The sequence below is a fragment of the Eschscholzia californica genome, unplaced genomic scaffold (genome assembly GCF_041429995.1).
Source record: "Eschscholzia californica isolate CP2 unplaced genomic scaffold, dmEscCali1.0.p SCAF_3, whole genome shotgun sequence".
Lineage (NCBI taxonomy): Eukaryota > Viridiplantae > Streptophyta > Magnoliopsida > Ranunculales > Papaveraceae > Eschscholzia > Eschscholzia californica.
The window spans coordinates 8,449,921-8,470,225 of NW_028238420.1; the positions used below are offsets into that span (position 1 = coordinate 8,449,921).

Below are 20,305 nucleotides of genomic sequence, written 5' to 3' on the forward strand. Positions count from 1 at the left end.
ACTAATGAGCGCAAAACTACTCTAACATATCAACATCTCCTTATTCCATCCTAAGTTTTGATCAACCAAATTTCACCATGTCAAGTTATAGAAGATTTGGGGTTTGCTCTTGATTTCCTAAATCCTAACCGCTCTTCCGAACTCTCGTCATTCGTCAACAATACGACGACAATGTTTCGTCTATCGAACTCCATCTCTAATGACTCTTGATTTCTTTGATATTGTTATTGATTTCATCAAAATATTTCAAAACAAAATTGTTCAACCCCAAAGTTTGTTCTTTGTCCCTCTTTTTCTCTCAATGGATTTTGGGAAGAGAAAGTGACCAAGACTATAAGCACCCCAAAAGTCCAACTTATATTACTTTTTAAAAGCATACCCAACTTTCCTACAACCTACCGAACACTTAGGCCATGTTTGGCGCGTGGGAATGGAATGTGATTCCCGGGAATCACATTCCAGATCATTGTTTGGCTTGGAATGACGTGGGTTCGGGAATGTGATTCCCTCAAAAAGGGGTAATAGCAAACCCACGGGGGGAGGTGGGTTTGTGATTCCCATTCCCCCGGAATCACATATATTAATATTTATTGACAAATATATCCTTAACAAAATATTGAGTTATCAATTTTATTTTTTTGTGGGATTTGGTATTAATAAGTACTATTTATGTTTTTAAACAAAAATTAATTTTAGATAAATTTCTATTTAGGTTTACGAACAAAAATTTATTTTAGATAAATTTTTATTAAGACATTTATTTATTATTTTTAAATTCTAATCTTTTCGTATCGTGTTATTATTTCATATCTACGAATTTGAATAAATAATACGGATTTTAATATATAACAAAGTTGATGTGTATTTTACGTAGCTTAAGTAAGGGTAAAAGTGAAATTTTACAAATAATTACATTCCTATTCCTATACGAACAAAAAACCTAATTAGGAATATGTGAGGAATCAAATTCTCATTCCTGGTCAAACCAAACATCAAACTACAGTAATCTTATTTCCAGGAATCACGTTACGGGAAGGAATCACTTTTCATTCCCGCGCGCCAAACATGGCCTTAAAAGACCAATTTCACTGCTTCCACGATATTGTTAGGTGTACAAACCACTCTCAAATCTTCTTCCAAAAATGGCTATGAACCTTGTGATTTTCCAGAAATATAAGATGTGTTACCCGCAATATTCTTTCCACCACCACCAGGATATAAATAAAAAACCCACACATACCCTGCCGACAGTAGAAGTTCATAAGCTATAGATTTTTCTGTCCTAAAACTTTTTTAATTGGTATCCTATGAAACCTGAAATGAGTTTTCCCATTTAGTATTTGGGCATCACAATCACATTGATCATGTCACCCATTTGGGAATTTAAAGTTACAACCTAGTTGAGAGAGTGAAAGAGAGACTTATGATCACGGGAAGAAGAGGTGAGGTGGCGGAGGAGAACATTTTTTGAAATGGACTACGATCAGTAGTCATTACACGTGGCATTGATACATCAAAGATGTGATAAGTTCGTTAACCGCACATTCAAACTCTAACAAGATCGGGCATATAGCCCAACTAAACTGGCCTAAAGCCCAACTACATTAATTATAGAGTTAATTCCTATTTGGCCCCCTACTTTGTGACCAGTTTCCTTATGGCCCCCTATATTCTGTAAATTCAAATATGACCCCCTTTTTTGATGTAAATGTCCTAACTACCCTTCCTACAAATATTTTTTCAAAATAAAATAAAATAAAAACTTAAATTCCACCTCATTTCCCTCTCCACCACACATATCTCTCCGCGTCAACTCTCTCTCTCTCTCTCCAACTCACCTCTCTCTATCTCTTCCTCTCTCTTCAACTCACCTCTCTCTCTTTCCAAGTCACTCCTCTCTTCTCCGACTAAGGTCGCCGGCCGAAAAATTTTCCGGGCGGCGGCCTTAAACAGACGTTCTCCAGCGAAGGGGAAACCCCTCCGCCGGAGTTTCTAGAGAGAGACAGAGATGAGAGTTAAATTTTTTTTTTTAAGGTCGCCGACCGGAAAATTTTCCGGGCAGCGACCTTAGTCGGAGAAGAGAAGAGTGACTTGGAGAGAGAGAGGTGAGTTGGAGAGAGAGAGGTGACGTTGAGATATATGTGCGGTGGAGAGGGAGGTGAGGTGGAATTTAAGTTTTTTATTTTTTTTTATTATGAAAAATATTTGTAGGAAGGCTAGTTAGGAAATTTACATCAAAAAAGGGGGCCATATTTGAATTTACAGAAAATAGGAGGTCATAAAGGAAGCTGGTCACAAAGTAAGGGGCCAAACAGGAATTAACTCTTATTTATACCCTAATAATCCGAATTCAAATAACCAAAGATTCCACCTTTGATGTATCAATGCCAAATGTAATGGACTATCAATGCCAAATGTAATGGACTATAGCTTGATGTGTTTTTACTTATCATTATAATACATCGTCCATTTTATTTTTTATTTTTTTATCGATTTAAGTAGTTTAAGGATTTTAACAACTAATACGACGTGGTTTCACTGTAAGTATTTTTCTATATTCTCTACTAAGTAATAGTAGGATTAACTTTTATCTTACCATGATCAACTAATTGCACAGGAAGCTCATAACAACAACAACTTTCGACCTTCTCTCAACCAAGTAGTCTCTGAATTTGATAAAATAAGTAGTAGATTAATAATTTTTGTTCATATTATATACTAGGTAGCAAATTTTTTTTAGCACGTTGCATAAGGACATGAATATACTTAAACATAATTTTCTTTACCTAGTATAATGTTTGAGTATATTGTATAACATTTTCAAAGCTGTTTTCGCTCTTGTTCGAGAATCTAAAAAATTTAGTATCAAATATTAAAAAACATTTAATATAAGTTTAAAGAAGTCAATTGGAACATCCACCTAAAATCTTCAAAATTCTCAATTTATTCATGTAAATTTTTTACATAATTAGTAAATGAAAGCTTGTATTGAATAGAGAAAGGAAGGGGAGAAAGAGAGAGAAAATATTTAAGTGCTGATGAAACTTAACAAATAAAAATATTTGAATTGACTGATCCAATTTTAAGAAACTGCACAATAAAAATAGGCAAAAGAATCAAATTATGAAGAAAGAGGATGCAGTTGTGGACTTCATCACGTGTAATATTAACTCATTGAAACATAAATGACTTTTGGACCTTGCAAAATCAAAACAAAATCCTGGCTGACTTTTGATAATCAAGAAACCGTTAGTTTCAATCGAATGGTTATTACCTGTAGCAAAAAAGATTAGGAAAGAAGTTTGAAAATGATATAAAAACCCTCAAAACAAGTCTAGGAAGATGTGAGGACTGACAGAGAACACCCTTATTAACCGAAATTTAAGAAGTTAAAAATGGACTATTTATCTATTATTACTTCCCATAATTTTCATTTAAATCAGAAATCTCCATCGATCTAATTATTATTATTATAGTTTATTATTTTTGGACCTTTGGCATATTTTCCAAATGAGTCAGATATTACTTTGCCCAAATCCGTGACGAAATTCTTCATACAATTACATACTCAAGTATTTTTTTTAAATTGAGTATAAAAGTCATTGCAATTACATCTGATACATCAAAGATGGAATAAACACAATAACCGTCAAATTAAACCTTGAAACAAAGACGTGCCGAAAGTCCAACTAAACTACTGGTCAAACAGTCAACGAAATAAACGGCCTAGAACCCACCTCAAATTCAATAAATGATAGAAAATCCTGGCTGACGTTTGATAATCAAGAAACCGTTAGTTTCAATCGAATGGTTATTACCTTTAGCAGAAAAATTAGGAAAGAAGTTTGAAAATGATATAAAAACCCTCAAAACAAGTTAGGGAAGATGTGAGCACTGACAGAGAACACCCTTATTAACCGAAATTTAAGATGTTAAAAATAGACTATTTATCTATTATTACTTCCCATAATTTTCATTTAAATCAGAAATCTCCATCGATCTAATTATTATTATTATTATAGTTTATTATTTTTGGACCTTTGGCATATTTTTTATGTGTCAGATGTTACTTTGCCCAAATCCGTGACGAAATTCTTCATACAATTACATACTCAAGTATTTTTTTTTTTTAAATTGAGTATAAAAGTCATTGCAATTACATTTGATACATCAAAGATGTAATAAACACAATAATCGTCAAATTAAACCTTGAAACACAGACGTGCCTAAAGTCCAACTAAACTACTGGCCAACAGTCAACGAAATAAACGGCCTAGAGCCCACCTCAAATTCAATACAGTAAATGATAGATTATACCTCCTCTAAGAATGGAACCTGGGGCATAATTTTTGGAGTATATATAACACTATCAATCACTTGGACAACCATGTGTTGACCCCAATTATCTATTTTCCGTACAAGGATTAAAGTAGTGAACCTTTTATTGACCATTATAGAGCAAGTAGGTCAATTCGACCAAGATCCTGTTCTGATCGGAATTACAAGTTCGATACCTTTTATCTCTAAACTCGTAACTTTCTAGGTTACATTCTATACATCTATAGGAAACCACACATTAATAATCAAGTGGTTGAGAGAATTCAAAACAATTCAAGGATTACAATAATGATAATAATCTGCAGTTCAAAATTCAAATCAAACAGACACCTCTGAAGCACAATCTTATGGATCAAACAAGTATCTTTTTTTCTAATAAAGAGATTACCAATCCATTACTGTACATAAATCATAACTCAGAAAACATTTAAACAAAAGTGTTCTTAAAGGCTTAAGTAAAATCTGTCTTTACTCCTACTGACAATGGATTTTCCAGTATGCCCATTATCACCACCATAGACAGAAGACATAGAATTAGTACGTGGACAGTCTTTGGCCCAATGCCCACTCTTATGACATTTGTAGCATTCTCCAGATACCCCACCACCAGTACCACCGCCATGTCCACCACCATATCCACCTCCACCAGCAGTTCCAAGAAATTGAGGCCTATTTGCACAGCCACCTCGTCCACCTCCTCCAATTGACTGTGCTTCTCTTTTCACGGTGCCTGGGCAGTTTCGATAATTGTGGCCAGTGACACCACAACTGTTGCAGCTCAGATACACACCTGTACTCGCCATAGAAGGATTATTAGTACTGCTATGAGTGTTTCCATATTGTGCCCTCTGATTTGCTGGTGCCCCCATATCTCTACCAAAATTGTTTCTACTCCCCGCGGAGTTCACAGCAGCAGGTGTTGATTGTCTCAATCCTGCGTTTTGATGCCCAACTTTGTTACTTGTTCCAGTTCTTTATAGAATGAGAAATGCTTTTCGCATCTGTCACTTCGATTTTGGAATTGATCGTTTTTCTTTTTGCGAAAGATAGCAAGCATAATGATGTTGTATGTATCTGAAATAAAATTTTCCGAAGTAAGAATTAATGAACTCTAGAAAAAAACTAATTTAAAAGAAAAAGGAGAATCATCTCTTTGTTCTAGTACTTCAAAGGTGTCTTTTGATCATCATCGATATCATCTATCAGAGTCCACTCGGTTCTTCAAATCAACAGCTGGTCCTTTAGTTGAGCATAGCGCAAACCTAATTACCCTACTGCAATTTCAAGATTTTACATGTAAATGCAAATACTTTATAACCCAACTCGAAGTTCGAACATAAATTGGAGAATATCAGTAAAAGATGAAATGATGTAAGAGATGATTATTACCTTGGGTAAGTAGGAACTGTTGTCCATGCATAATTTGGGGAGCCTTTATATATTTGACAGCAAGTCGCGACAATATCTCCGAAAATGTGCATGTGGAGCCATATATTTTCGGCTGTAGTACGTACACCTCCGGAGCGCCTTTGCTACTGACTCGAAAAAGGGTTTCTCAAATAGTTCATGAGCAGGACCTAATCGAACAAGTTTTGTTATTTTAAGTCAGTCTTTTAAGTTGCCAATTTGAAAATAAGTTACCAAAAACAAAAAGCTTTACATTACTGGAAATTTCGGTTGGAAATAGGTAAAATATGTTTTCTTATCGTCTGAATCTGACTCTTATGAAATTAAGTCCTACTTGTTTTCGGTAAGGGGCAGAACCAGTCATTTTAGGCTATTCCAAGCAAGGCACTCTGAACTCAGGCACATTTTACGTCTAATTCACACAAATCTAAATCAAACAACTTCTGCGCAGGTAGGACTGCCTACATGTCATACAGAAGAGAATGCGGCTTTGCCCCTGTTGAAGTCCACATAATCATATAAATACCACTTTCATGGTCATTCTACAATCCGACTCAAGTAAAATCAGAAATAGTTCAGATTTCATATATAGATTTGGAGATAAAACAAACACTACCATGGTCTACGAAAAAAATAAATGCAAAAAAGGATGTTTACCTATAGGGTCAGAAGAATCAACAATGACAGCGTCATAGGCACCTTCAGGAACAGCCTTAAAAAATGCAACTCCTGTGAAGTTAATACAAAATCAATAAGGGTTTACGAGAAAGGAAAAATGTTGCAGTGGGGCAAGCATTATGTGATTTAGTTGACTGAAGTGCCTGAGTAAATAAAATTTGCAAGAAAAGAACATACCATCTTTGATGTGTAAATTTACACGAGGGTCTTCATAACCGACAGCGAAGTCCGGGAAAAGTTGCTTGCAAACCTTAATGGAATCCCCAGGTCTCAAAATTTTGTCATTGATCTTTGTGAAAGAAGAGTTTTCCATTTATTGAACCGACAAATGAAAGTTCTAATGAATATTCATTTACTTGCATCAACAACCATTCCAATATTTAGCATATATCAACCTGTTCAACTGAAGAATGACCAGCTACTTACCTAAGAACCCCACAGTCTCCTCTAATAACCAATACTTGCATAAAAGACATTAGCGATTAATTCATAAACTGAACTACAAAGGCAAGCATCCCTTCATTGATCAAAGTTCAGACATAGGTAAAAATGAAAAAAAATAAAAGTTCATTACATGAGAAAAGAGATATGTTAGTAAATAACTCAAGCATTGTAACCTAGTATTTTAACCTAGTCTAGCATCAACAAGATCTCCCAATAAGCTTCTTTAGATGGGTCATTCAACAAAAACAAATAAATAGGAAATAAAGGTCAGAAGTCAGATGAACAAGGAAAAATCTCGAATTTGTTACGTTTCAATCGACCTCCAAAAACAAAATAAATAGGAAATAAAGGTCAGAAGTCAGATGAACAAAACTAACAAATAATACAAATACAATTATCCAGTATATAACTAACTTGCGTCCAAGAACTTAACTTTGTCTAAACATTTCTGAAAAATATTTTTAAGTAGCATTTCATATTCTGCATCTTGCCATATAAAAACTCAAGAATTAAGGGGCAGAAAGAAAGAGCAAAAGAAAATCAAAATTAAGAAAAATTGAAGAAACGTACCGATAATATTTAGTAGATGTATAAGGTTGAACACATACCATCTGAAAAATATAAAAGCCCTAGATTGACTAAAACAAAAAAAGAGAAGATTTGACACCTTTTAACAATAAGAATGATTTTAACGGGCACTCGTACCCAAGTTTTTACGTTAAAAAAGTTCAAGAATATTAAATGTTTCCAAACATCCCAAGGATCGACATTTTAACAAACAGTTAAGGTACACAGAGATGATTAACTACAGAGATGATTAACTGATACATTCCCTAATACGTATCAACACCTAAAATCAATATATTCTCAATTTTGTCTTCATCTAATAGATTTAGAAACTGAATCTCTTTCTCAAACTTAGATTCTAGCTATTAAGCAGAGAAATATAATAAACAATGAAATTACAATAACTTTTAGAGAGAGAGGGGGGTCAATTAATAGATTACCAGATGTTTCAAGCAATTACCTAGTGAAGCAAAATCTGCTTCAAGCAGGTACATACCGGCAGATGTATAGAGGCTATCTTTTGCTGAAGAAGTTGACAATAGAAAAACCGTTTGGGTGAAAAAGTGAATTTTGGTGAAGATTGCATCACCCATCTTCCGGTGAAGGAAGATTTCTTCTTAATGGCTGGATCCATTTGGTAACGGAATAGCTGTGAAGATTTCTTCTTAATGGCTGGATCGATTTGGTAACGGAATAGCTGTGAAGATTTCTTCGGTTTTGGCTAAGGAAGAGAGTTAGGGAAACCTTTAACGCGCGAAGGGATGTAACGCGCCGAAGGAAATGAAGTGTGCATATGATGATTTCCGACGGCTCAGATTAACCGTTTTATTAACTCTCTTGCTGTCTTGCACTTAGTGGGTGATTAAATTTGTAAAAATAAGGGTGGGTAAGAGATCAAATGGTGTTGCTCTTATCAAAATCAGAACGAACGATCGGATTTGTCTTTTGACTTGTCCCAGTCAGCACAAAACATTGTGTTTTGTTATATAGATACTAGGATATATCCCGTGTCCTAGGGCACGGACACTTGTACCAATCAAATGTTACGAAATTTATTGTTATATTTTATTGAGAGAGAGAGATTTTTATTAGTTATTATTTTTTTGTATTTTTTTCTTTTCTCTTAAACAAGTTATTATTTTATTGAGAGAGAGAGAGAGAGAGATTTTAATTTCTTTTTTTAACCCTTGAAATTTATTTTGTTTCTTTTTTTTTCTTAGATTAGTTGTTTTATTCCTAAGAAAGAATGATTATTGTTTTTTTAAATAGGTAACTTTATTTCTACGAAGGACAATATCTTAAATTTTGAGAAGGGCTTCTAAACAATATGCTTTATTAAAAAAAAATGTTTGTCCCAGTCATCGTTTTCCAAAGAAAGGATTATTGTTTTTTAAATAGGTAACTTTATTTCTACGAAGGACTATATCTTAAATTTTGAAAAGGACTCCTAGACAATATGCTTTATTAATAAAGGATGTTTGTCCCAGTCATCGTTTTCCCTTCTGTTTTATTATATAGACTAGGTATAACCCGTGCCTTCGGCACGGACACATCCTTTGACTATTTTACGGGATTACCGAAGGTAATTTATCCATATATAGTCATTTGGAGCTTTCGCAGAATCAGAGTACATAACCTACAACTTTACACCAACTTGTTTATGGTGACTTATGACAAAGAAATAGTTTTAAACTCCTAGAAAAAGCACAAATGAAAAGAAAACAAACCACGTACATCTTACAGATTGAAGTGAAATACGGAATTGAAGGAAAAGTAATTTCTAAATGCTCCCAATTGCAAGAAAAACTAGAGCAAAACTCGATTAATGAACCCCCACCGTAAATTTGAAATTATTTTAACACCTTGTTTGCAAATCCGAGAGACATTGGTGCTTTTAAGAGATTAATTAGTTTTGAGACAAGTCAATAACTAAAATTCTAAGACATATTCATCAACACTATATAACTCATGACCTGATATTTGCTTGCAACGAAAAAAACCCGGTATTTGTTATCATATAGTTAATCTGAAATTGTTGTTAAATATAAAGTCAAAACATTCATATACCAAAACATTTTTTTAAGGTCCCGAAGAGATACAGTTTCAAAAACAGTTGATTCATACACGAATATCCTTAGTAGAAACACGAATATGCGAGATGCTCTTCCATGGTGATATAAAAAATATAAAATTTGTTGCATGAGCTAGAAAAGCTAGTTTGTCCGCCATAAGTATCTACGTCTTCTTGGAAGCAATTCTTTTTATGGTACGATAAACCGGAAATTGCGGAAATATGAACATCACTTTCAGATCAGACAGAAGGTTATTATTTCCTTCAGATATTAGAAACATGTTCTTCTTGTCTGCAATACTATGCTATCCTGCAATATTTTAGAAATGGAAAGACAATTAGAAACTAAAATAAACCTAACAAAGACAAACAAAAACTATAGAATCAACAATAGTTTTTTACCACTCCGAATGGATAACATCAAATGCCTATAAACTGTCATAATTTTAGACATCTAGTATTGTCGTCAATGTTAATTTTACTTCTGTAAGTGTTCACTCAGAGTTTAGTCCAATAAAGTGGCGATCTAAAAGTTGAATTTTACCAAGACATGATAAGAAAGGGTGAATATTGAATGGGTCGCATTGGGTCAAATTCTTAACAGTTTAAAGTATAAAAAACAGTGTTCAACGTTACAACAACAAATAAATACAATAAAACTCCACATCAGAACAACACAAAAGTTTAGACGGGTGAATAATGATAAAAGCTAATTACCCATTTTGTGAGTCCATGCAACTTAGTTTCCCACCCTCGTCAGCCAAAATGAAGTGAAGGTAACAAACAAACTATACCTGTGAGATATGGTATTCATTGTTTGTCATTATGAATGTAATGAAGACCTTGGATTGGTCGCCTATTTCACCAAATCATTATAGACAGTCAAGCGAAAATATAAATAAAAAAGAAACTTCATCTAATGTTATATTTAGTCAAAGTAGTTATTGACAAATTCCGAAGCTAATAAGAGAGCTTACTCGAAGATTGCCTCGCCAACAATGCTTTAAGTGGTGTTATCCTCTTTCCGTACTCCCATGATACCTTTGAAATTGATGAAAGACTTTGATCGTAAACCGAACGGTACCAAGTTTGTTACCCGAAATTTTTCAGTAGTATTTCCTGAGGAAATTCGTCAAATATAAGAGGTCAAGGACACATAGTGTTAGTAAGAACTTAATTATGCAACCCTAAACCTTTCTTACCAAAATGGGAGATTGAGGCCCTAACTAACTACTTTTTCGAGTCATATTAAAAAATAAATAAAAGGAAAATAGGTTTCCTGTCATTAACCACATTCTATGATAGTTTGACACATAAAAGAATTTGATTTAATTAAAAAAAACACTATTATAGTTTAACAACCCTTTGAAAGTATAAACTTAACCTTTGCACCATAGAGAATGAAGTAAAGAACAGAGGAACTGACTGTTAAAAAAATTAAAATTCTCGAATGAAATTAGAAATTATCTACTAAATAATGGACACTGATAAAAAAAACTTGCAGTCATGGATTAGAACATCGGACTGAAGTTTAGATTGCAAGAAAGATGGGCAGAAACATCATAAGTATAAGGAAAAAATTCAAAACAGATTGATACAAGTATAATAAACTCCATCAAGAACATTCTTCCTTGATGTTGCAATCATGGATTAGAACCTCGGACTGAAGTTTAGGTTGCAAGAAAGATGGACAGAAAGATCATAAGTATAAGGAAAAAAACTCAAAACAGATTGACACAAGTACAATAAACTCCATTAAGAACATTCTTCCTTGATGTTGCAACAAACCTATTCGCACAAATCACTAAAATAAACAAATTTTATAACCTAATCTCAAAATAAAATCGAAATTTCACAATCATGGAAGCATAAAGATATTACCTGCATTGATTTGATGATTGTATCACCGAATAGTAGAGAATCATGAAATCTCAATGCGAGAATCATTAAATCTCATTGAACAATTGGTGCATTCTCTCTTGGAGTTGGTTTTCCTTTTCGTTTAGTCCACTGATGATTGATACCTATATATGAGCAAAAAAACTCAACTTAAAACCATCATGATTCAGAACAACCACCCATATGATACAATATATCAATGGACTCAGTAAAAGCATTAGGTTGACCAACATTTATGCATTAGAAAAGATTAATGTCTCGAGCAATACATTATCAATTAAAGTCAAAATAGACATTAAGTTGGAAGACAAAGATGCATAAGAAAAAATAACATACGTAGTAACTTAGAACAAAACCTCAGCCCAAAACAATATACGAAGATGAAAATCCAGAAATCTAGAACATCTAAGTTCAAATGCGAAAGATTAAAGAATTATTGGATGATGTCAAAGTAATGAAAATAAAAAGAGTAATAGAATGGTTTTTTTTTTAGAAGATTAATGAGAATTGGTGAACATTGAAGATAGAAGAGTTATTTAGTGAACATTGAAGATAGAAGAGTTATAAAACAGTAAAGTACCAACCTTCCCCACAACTTATCAGACCATTCCATTTTCAACTTGGTCCGAACAAATCAGAGAAAAGTTCATCACCGTGAAAGTCATTAACACGACAATTATAAGATTACTGATGAAGTCCAAATAAGAAAATCTTGGTGTCCAGGTAAGAGTTTATTTGTGAGGAATACTTCGATAACAATCAAATAAATATGTAGTAAAGAAAATAATTCTCTGTTTTCCATCAAAAATAAATACACAATAATTAAAAGAATTGAAAACTGAACATCAACCAACCAGAAGATCTAACCAGATCAATTTCAAAAAATTGAATCAAGTAGATCAAAATCAAAGAACAACCAAACAACTTTGATGGAAAAAACAAAATCTAACGAAGATAAGATCAATAATACTAACTTTGAAGATGTAATCGCTGGTCTGGTTGAGGTTTTTCATCGAACAATTGGAGCTCGCAATTCAATAATCTAAATGGGATACGAGAAATTACAGAAAGTAGGCTTTAGACCCATACTAACCTAATGAAACGAATAATTAGGGAAATTCAACAACAACTTGGAATTTCTTGAATCCTTCAATATCTATTACTAAAATGAAATTAATCAAACAAAATTTCTCAGAAAAAGGTTAACAATTAATTAGACAAATTCAACAGCTACCTTAAATTTCTTGAATCCTTCAATTTCTATTACTCAAAAGAAATTACTCAAAAAAAGGTTAACAATTAAGTGAGTGAATAAGAGAGAAAGTAATGGTCTCTCCATTGATTGAGATAGAGAAACACAGCGTGAAAGAGGGAGAGAGAAAAAAAAATTACCAGCTATAAGATTCACAAACTTCTACTTCTTTAAACTACAATTCTGCTTCCAACCAACACAAAGCAGTAAACCACATAATAAACCCTAAGCAAACCATATTCCTATACAAATATGAAACCGTCAGATCTCTTTAAGAGAGATAGAGGGGGAGAGAAAGAGGAGTATTTTGTGTGGGTTAGGATCAGAATGGCAGTTACCTTTCTAGAATTAAGATGACTTAAATGAAGGTCTTGTAACAGCAACATTGATGGAGGAAGAAGAAGAACCGATGAAGCTAGGCAAGGTGAAGAGGAGAAGGCCGAGTAATGACGATTGAGCAGTTTAGAGGTATTGTGGTCGTTCGATTGAAGGGTTGTAATTTTGAGTAATGACCCTTCAGTCGTTTAGGGTCATAGTGGTCATTGGATTGAAGGGTTCCAATTTTGATTTAGTGAGAGGGTGAGCAAATAATTTTTATTTTTGAGAAGGTGAGAAATCAAACGGTCACGATTTAAGATGAAACAAAATTGACGGACCGATTTATCTTTTGGTTTGTCCTAGTCAGCATGTTTCAACCTGTTTTATTATATAGATTTTATTCATTATATATATATATATATATATATATATATATTGACAACACTATATAACTAAATCTATGTCTTAACAAAATCGCATCACGAGGTCGCCTTTGTGTCGCGAGAAAGTTTAATTTATAAATCCTTCCGTAGTGGTCTAATCATTTTGTTAATTATTAGTTGTAGATTCCTCTTCACAAAATTTAGATTTTGTTTTTCCAATTAATAAGATTTTCGACCGCTAAAAATGAATGTTGAAAATATTATAACAACTTACAACTTGGGTTCAAATTCCTGTGATTATATTTTACAGAAGTCCTATAATGTTAAGAGGTCTTAAATCGATAGTTTGTGTTCACTAATAAAATAAGATGATTTTTTGGGCTTAGTCATTTTACTATTAACTAGATACCTCTCGCGCTCTGAGGCGCGATAAATCCCGTCGGACTTACGCTAGTTGTGGTCGAAAATTTTCGTACAAATATGGTGGGTTCAAGCATTCACTCGAGATGCACATAACGCGATGTTTATGTAAATTATAATCTGACGTCAAGCAGATCGAATGAAAATCTAAACGTGCAAACACGACATGATTTTCAATTAGGCACCACACTACTAGCACGTCTATGGTGTAAAACTTATATAGATATAAGTAAAATTTGATTTTGGAGGCCAAAACGAATTGTAAGTCACTAAGACCAAACCGACTGACCATGAAGTCACAAATTGGATGTCAGAACAGAATTAAAATTTTGACGAGACTTAAGAAAAAACCTTCTTTATTTCATATAACAAAAGATTGAAAATTTATACCTTAAAATTCACATTGAGAGGAACCTAATAGCTTTTCCACAAGAATTAGGGGCAAAGGAGGGGCTAACTCAAAATACCCCAGTATTTCTCATCAAAATTATAAAAAAGGGAATTTGATGTGAAAAACTATTCTGCATCAATGTACTCTGTTAATAAACATCCATCATCATCATCATCATCACCAACCATCATGATCAATGCATGGAGAACCCAGGATCTAAGTCCCATAAAGGCGCGTTTGATCAGTAACACTTTTTCGGTTTTGATGATTCGAAACCAATGGTGACCGGCAAAGTGGGCAAGTTACATTGTCATGATCAAATAACCAACCATCCAAACACTCCTTATGAAAAATATGTTCACATGCTAATTTACGCACCTGGTCCCCATCTCTTAACCTACCCAAACACACCACACACTGTAACCCGTGACCATCATCATAATCATTATCATCATCACCATCAACATCATCATCATCATGACCATCTTCATCATCATCTTGTTCTTGTTTATATGAAAAAACAGGATTCATTTTGAGTTGCTCAGTCAATAAAATAAGACCAGCTAAACCAGAAGAAGATGAACCCAAAATCTGATCTTCATCAACAAACTCATTTACTACTACTACTAAATCAAAACCCATTGATTTGAAAAACCCTAGAAACAAGATTCGTATAGAACAAACACAATTGGCTATAATTGCAAGAAATAGTAATGGAATTGAATCTGAAGACACATCATTTAAATTACTACATAAACCCATTAATAATTTCCTTTCTTCTTCCTCACACCCCCTTTTTGTTTGTTCTTCTCTCCAAGTTTGGTAAGAGAAGAAGAAGAAGAAGAGATAGAAAAAGGGGTTTTAAGAGGCGTTTTAGAGAGAGAGAGAGAGAAAGTAGACAGAAGTTTGAGTCAGGGTACGTCGTTATCGAGTGAGGAGGTTTCAACGTGGGGATGAGAGAGAAAGGGACAAGTTATAAAGGTGAGGCAGGTTTTGGGGTGTGAAAATGAAACCCCCGTATAAAGTTAAAAGAGAAAATATAAAAGAAATGAAGGAGAGGGGTTTGAGGGTTCTTCCCTTTAGGGTTTTATACTTTTATGCTTTGTTGCCTGAATGCTTGGAGGTGAGAAGTTTGGAGGTTTTGGTTGAAAAGAAAACACATAGGTGTGTGTGGGGTCCTATAATGTTCATAAAAAGGCTGTCATGGATGCTAAATTTTGGTTGAACACTCTCTTTCCCTCCAAGTCATCTTACCCTAACTAAAATATCAACTCCTAGAATAGTGATTGTTTTTATTCTAGCTGCAAGATAAAAATATCAAATCTTCATTAACTAGAGTTGTATTTGGTAGTATTTGTTTAATTTTTATGTCCGACTCGTCTAAATAACTAGTTGTAACCGACTTTAAGTTTATTTGAGTTAAAATAAAATAAACTTGAATTAAGAGTATAACCTGAAGTGAGTATTGTATCTGAGATTAAAACAAGTCATATTGAAACTAGTTGGGCTCAATATAGATAATTGTTAAGGTTTGGAGCGTCACATGTAGTAACAAAGGTGAGGATGGCTCTTCGCTGAGAGTGGGAGATTGTGATAGTCCACATTGCTCGTGAGATTGTCTGGAGTTGGACTATAGGTAAATGCTCAAGATTAGTAAGTGTTGAGGCCTTTTTGGGTGGGCTCGGAGATGGGTCAAATAATGCTTTGACGATAGTGCATCTTATACATATTTCAAGTCTCTGATCTCAATCTATCTTTATTTATATTAGGGTATCACCGAGTCATACGGACGCGACATATCTCTCTTGGCTAATGCTAGTAGATTACATTTAATTCTGATTTACACCAAAGGAACAAGATGAAGATAATGATAGTTAATTATTTAGGAAGATCGTAACCGATTATTGACACTATTACCCTTATGTTTTGAGTCAATTTACATGAAGAGGGTTTATATGAGCAGTTTGATGTAATCTTTATCAAACTCCCAATAAAAAAATGGATCGTCAGACTTCTCTCTTTAATAACCGACTCACCTGTTTTATTATGATAGCTGATATTGATCACCCAAAACGATTTTCTCACCAGTATTAGTTAAAGAACCCTTGTTTCAAGTTATTATCTACTCATGATGTGCACAGTAAAAATTAAATACTAATGTTTAATTACTAACTACGTAAAGGGCGGTTCAACAAAATAAAATTCGGGACTTTGGGAAACAAAAAAAAATCTCTGGGGTATAAAGACATAGTGAATAAACATTGCTCTCTCTCTCTCTCTCTCTCTCTCTCTCTCTCTCTTACTCTCTCTATCCCTCACTTTGACAATTCTCTCTTGTTCTTTTACTTTCTTTCTCTCTCGCTATTTGACTCTCTCTATCTCCCAATGTTTCTCTCTCGAACTCTGTCTCTCTCCCTCTCTCACATAGACACGGTTCCGACGAAAGAAAGTATTTCCTTTGCCGAAATCAGACCTCGAGGAGGGTCTCTGGCGAAACCCTCCTCGAAGGATACGTTTCGTGGTCGACCACGAAACGTTTTGTGGTCGACCACGAAACGTTTTGTGGTCGACCAGTCACAACAAAATTTCATGGCTAGTTTGCCACTAAACACTTCGTGGGTGGTTGCCCACAAATTTTTTTTGTGGCTTGTCACTACGAAAAAGTTTCGTGGCTGACCAGCCACTTCCCTTCGCCGGAGGAGGTTCGTGCGGAGGGGGCACTTCCCTTCGCCAAAGCTGTGTGAGGGAGGGAGAAATCGTGAGATAGAGAGTTGTTGAGTGAGATAGAGAGAGACAACGACTTAGAGAGAGAAACAATGAGAGATAGAGGGAGATGGAGCGGGAAAAAGAGAGAGGAAGAGAGAAAGAGGGAGAAGGAGAGATAGAGAGAAATAATCAGAAAGAGAGAGAGAGAGGGGAAAACTTGACAAAATAATTAATACTATAAGTAATAATTCAAATTTCTCTAAAGTGTACACTTCCACACTCACTTTCTTATGCATGATGCATCCCTTGTTATATTTCTGGTTATTCAACTCAAAATTAATTGGAGTGAGTGAAGAGGATCGAAAAATTATATTATTCATTTCTAGATCGCTAGTTTTCAATGTGAGACTATTCTCACATAACTCTTCACGCCTGACATTCTTTAAATCTAACATGTAATTTTACGAATTTCGTAAAATATAGCTTTACAAGTTATCACGTGTAGATCTATCTTTGATAACATATTAAAATTGTGGTCATCAAACTCAAAACTAACTAATAATGAGAGGAGAGTGTCTGGATATTATATTCTCGATTTTTAGATCAATTTTTTTTCGTTTAGAACTATCCACACGCCATTTAATTCAGTCTTACATTTTATTTACGCTCCAATGTGAAGTCCCATGTAGAAACTAACGATGTAGAACAATAATATTACATTAGTTGTCTTGCTGACCTCCTTTTATACATGAGTTAATTCCTATATGGCCCCCTACTTTGTGACCAGCTTCCTTTATGGGCCCCTTTTTTTCGTAAATTCAAATATGGCCCCCTATTTTCAGACAAATGTCATCACTACCCCTCTGATTAATGTATTTTCAAAAAAAAAAAAAAAACAAAACCTAAATTCCACCTCACTTCCTTCTCCACCACTCATCTCTCTCCACGTCACCTCTCTCTCCAACTCACTTTTCTCTCTCTCTCCAACTCATCTCTCTCTCTAACTCACCTCTCTCTCTCCAAGTCACTCCTTCTTCTCCGACGAAGTTCGCCGGCCGGAAAATTTTCCGGCCGGCGTCCTTAAAAAAAAAAAAAAAAAAAAAATTACCCTCATCTCTCTCTCTCTAGAAACTCCGGCGAAGGGGTTTCCCCTTCGCCTGAGAACAGACCTTCGTGGTCTGTTCAAGAACATTTCCTTAGAGATCATCTTATTTTACCTCTCTAACTTCTTCTTCTGTGATTCTCCCATCAGCATCTTTATCAACCCTATATACCAATTTTCTCATTAAATTCAATAACTCCGAAAAAACAAAATTAAGCAACAACAATTGATGAAGTAATTAAAATCAAGAATTACATGTCAAAGAAAGTCTGAAGTCTAGAATCAAAGCTTTGATCAGAAATCTGCTCCCAAAATTCTTTCAATTCTGATTTATTAATTGAATCTCCTACTATATTTCTCCTTCTAGCAAGTGCATCAAATAACTCAAGTGCAAATTCTTTCGAATCTCTGTTCATTTCTGATAATTTCATATCAAAAAATGAGAATAAATTAGGTCAAATTTCTAGTTACTACTGTACTAGTTTAGGTAATGAGTTTGCAGAGTTTTTTATCTATGCATTCGCCGAAGAGAGAACGGGAGAGTAATCCATTAGTTTTTTTGGTCAAATCATTGAATCTTTCCTCAACGGCGAGCCAACCGGCGCCACCGTCAGTCTTACTGATGAATTTAAGACTTTTTAAGGCGTGAGCGGCGGTGGATTTTGTACGATCAAAACGACCAGCGGCAGTAGAAGGTCTTTTATTAATAGAAGCAAGACGACGAAGTTCTTGAGAAACTTGTTTGAATCTAGAAGAAGCATTTCTCATAACTGAAGAACCAAACGAAGATCTCTTTTCTAGTGTTTTAGCTAACAGAGCAATTTCTGGATCTTCATTATCTACTCCTCCAGCAGTTTTAACACTATGAACAGCAACTGAATCATCATGAACATCTAGTGTGATTTCAACATAAGCTTCATCGTCGTTAGATCTACTAGTACTACCTCCATTAATTGAAGGTCTGTTCTCCGGCGAAGGGGAAACCCCTTCGCCGGAGTTTCTAGAGAGAGAGAGATGAGGGTAATTTTTTTTTTTTTTTTTAAGGTCGCCCGCCGGAAAATTTTCCGGCCGGCGACCTTCGTCGGAGAAGAAGGAGTGACTTGGAGAGAGAGAGAGAGGTGAGTTAGAGAGAGAGAGAGGAGTTGGAGAGAGAGAGGTGAGTTAGAGAGAGAGATGAGTTGGAGAGAGAGAGAGAGGTGAGTTGGAGAGAGAGGTGACGTGGAGAGAGATGAGTGGTGGAGAAGGAAGTGAGGTGGAATTTAGTTTTTGTTTTTTTATTTTATTTTGAAAATACATTAATCAGAGGGGTAGTGATGACATTTGTCTGAAAATAGGGGGCCATATTTGAATTTACGAAAAAAAAGGGGACCATAAAGGAAGTTGGTCACAAAGTAGGGGGCCATATAGGAATTAACTCTTTATACATTTCAAGGAAATGAAGTTTTAGGTTTCACTTGCCAACTTCTGTCCAGAGTCCAGACAAACAACCAAATGTGTTTTGTTGAAGGCAATAAAATGTGTTGGGTGGGAAAAATCCACCATCAACAAGTTAAAGCTCTTGTTTATTTTGTTTTTTTTTTTTTGTTAAGGACTCTTGTTTATTTTGTTGAAAGTTAAAGCTTGTTTATTAGAAAAAAGAAATTGGGAAGAAGGGAAGCAAATGAATAATTAATAAAATAGAAAACCGTTAGAAAGAAGATTTGCAATGATTTTGTAGATTTATTTTTAATGAAATTATAATAACTTAAGCCAAGAAGGTTGGGATGATAAACATATACAATTACCTAGAAAGATCTCCAAATCCACCGACCCCCCTTTTAAATTCTTCCAATCCCCTCAACTTGTTTTTATTAGACTTTTCTCTGAAATATTCGTTTTAAAATATTTGGAATAACATCAACCAAAGGTCTCACTGATAATTTTTGTTGTCATTGTTTTATGAGAATTCGACTATGATATACGTTATATAATCATTACAAACTATTGATACATCATGAGGATGTGATGAGCACGATAACCGCCTAATTTAAACCATAAATGAAAGAGATCTAAAGTCCAACAACATGAAAGAAGCTTAAATCCCGACAAATTACGACTATTTATTTTATTTATAGCCAAAATTACATTGAACAAATTTTCTTACCCTTGTTAGTTAAGCCTTCTCAAAGAAAAATATTGTTAAAGAGCCTGGGCTCTTAGACTCTTTTGGGTGAGTACATCATAGATATCTTGACTTGACATGTAATGTGTAAAAGATCTAAATATCCCAAAAGTCTATTTTATCTTTCTTATATATGACCACGAAAGAGATAAAAAACACACCAGAAAG

General features: G+C 34.4%; 2 pseudogenes across 7 annotated transcripts; both read right to left on the reverse strand.

Moving 5' to 3' along the window:
* Positions 1-5,496: 5,496 nt before the first annotated feature.
* On the reverse strand, positions 5,497-8,202 carry LOC147548175 (spermidine synthase 2-like; annotated as a pseudogene). Its single transcript, XR_015238164.1, has 4 exons — positions 6,601-8,202; positions 6,403-6,474; positions 5,728-5,915; positions 5,497-5,612 (listed from the first exon to the last, which is right to left on the reverse strand). The product of XR_015238164.1 is annotated as a spermidine synthase 2-like (transcript).
* Positions 8,203-9,440: 1,238 nt separating this feature from the next.
* Positions 9,441-15,201, reverse strand: LOC147548176 (E3 ubiquitin-protein ligase RHA2A pseudogene; annotated as a pseudogene). Of its 6 annotated transcripts, XR_015238726.1 has the most exons (8): positions 12,995-13,163; positions 12,797-12,898; positions 12,379-12,446; positions 11,387-11,529; positions 11,234-11,309; positions 10,483-10,624; positions 10,223-10,361; positions 9,441-9,815 (listed from the first exon to the last, which is right to left on the reverse strand). The product of XR_015238726.1 is annotated as an E3 ubiquitin-protein ligase RHA2A pseudogene, transcript variant X3 (transcript). The 6 variants fall into 6 exon arrangements; XR_015238727.1 differs by lacking the exon at positions 12,379-12,446; XR_015238728.1 differs by lacking the exons at positions 12,379-12,446; positions 12,797-12,898.
* Positions 15,202-20,305: the final 5,104 nt, after the last annotated feature.